The sequence below is a fragment of the Triticum aestivum genome, chromosome 4A (genome assembly GCF_018294505.1).
Source record: "Triticum aestivum cultivar Chinese Spring chromosome 4A, IWGSC CS RefSeq v2.1, whole genome shotgun sequence".
NCBI lineage: Eukaryota > Viridiplantae > Streptophyta > Magnoliopsida > Poales > Poaceae > Triticum > Triticum aestivum.
The window spans coordinates 26,259,184-26,260,983 of NC_057803.1; positions in this window are offsets into that span (position 1 = coordinate 26,259,184).

The window sequence follows — 1,800 nt, forward strand, 5'->3', positions numbered from 1 at the left end:
CCGACCTTGTGTAACCCTAACCCTCTCCGGTGTCTATATAAACCGAAGGGTTTTAGTCAGTAGAACAACAATCACAACATACAATCATACCATAGGCTAGCTTCTAGGGTTTAGCCTCTCTGATCTCGTGGTAGATCTACTCTTGTAACACCCATATCTTTAATATTAAGCAAGCAGGACGTAGGGTTTTACCTCCATCAAGAGGGCCCGAACCTGGGTAAAACTTCGTGTCCTTTGCCTCATGTTACCATCCGGCCTAGACGTACAGTTTGGGACCCCCTACCTGAGATCCGCCGGTTTTGACACCGACACCAAGTAACTCCATGAAGGCCTTCCACTTGACAGTGAGCAACTTGCCATTCGTCATCCAAGTCAGAGTCCTTTCTTCATCAGTTCCAAGATGGACAGTGGCATAGAACTGACATATCAAATCTGCATCAAAGTCCTTGTTGAACTGCATGATTCTGAGAATGTTCAACTGAGTGCACATCTGAAGGGCTTCACCAAAGTACTCATGGTCCTTTTCCATAGGATCAGTGTCGATGGAACGAACATCAACAAAGAGATTCTTCTTAGCCTTGATCACATCAAAGAAGATGGCGAACTAAAAGCGGTTCCAGAACGGGCGGTTGACCAAAGTGGGGTCTTGGTCTTCCTCATAGGGGTTGCAGCGACGCCTTGCCCAGAACTCCTTGGCAGGCATCTCAGTCACAGTCTTCCCCTTTGGCTTGCTGGCAGATTTCTTCAAGAGCTTTGGAGAACTTAAGGAAGCACCCGCTGGCGGCGATGGAGCACTTGAGGAACCACCTGCTGAATCAGATGTGCGGTAGCGCTTTGACGTTGCATGACCGGGGTTGACACGGTGGACCTGCTGCTCAGGATGATCATCACCTGGAACCAAACACACGAGCAAAAGAAACAAAACGAAAGAAAGAGCATAAGCCACCAAACAAAACAACATGGATCAAAATGTGGTAGGAAATGATGGAACTGTGCATCCAACGGTAGTACCACGACCCAACCGCGGCAGTACCGCTTGGGCAGTAGTACCGCTCAGGATGGGCGGTAGTACCGCTCAAGACGGGGAACGGCAGTTCCCTACTACCGTGGACAGATCCGGCACTACCGGAGATGCCAAATTCAAAAATAGGCCTACCAAACATCAATCCAAAGGGCCTAGACGCCAGCTCCATCCTACTCAAGCCTCGACATAGCCAAAAGACAAGAAAAGCAATGCCTATTGCCCCTAAAAACTAGATGCAAGATCTAGGCAAAGAGAGAACGGGAGCGGGGACAATACCGACATCCATGGCTAGAGGACGAGGTGGGGATCGACTCCACCGGAGAAAATGGAGAGGGACGGCACAAAAACGGCGGCCGGCCAAAGACCTCCTGCGGCGAGACGTTGCTGGAGCGACGAGGAAGACGAGCGAGTGGGGGCGAATGGGTATGGGGGAGAAAATAACTCCCCATGCCCCAACATAAACCCCCATCGCCCACCCCGCAGTGGTAGTACTGCTGGGTGGGCGGTAGTACCGCTTGACACTCATCAGCGGTAGTACCACGCACACAGTGGTAGTACCGCTCAGCCGCAAAAAGGACTGACCAAAAAAGGCTTAGCTCAAGAAAAGAAACCGAGAAGAAACCGAGAACAAACACACACACACACACACACACACAACCAACAAAAGGGAACGAGAAACACACACCTCTCCAAGAGAGGGCGGTGACCGAGGCCACATATGTTTGAGTTCAGTGGCATGGCGCCGCGAAGATTTTAACCTTGGGCCCATGACCAAC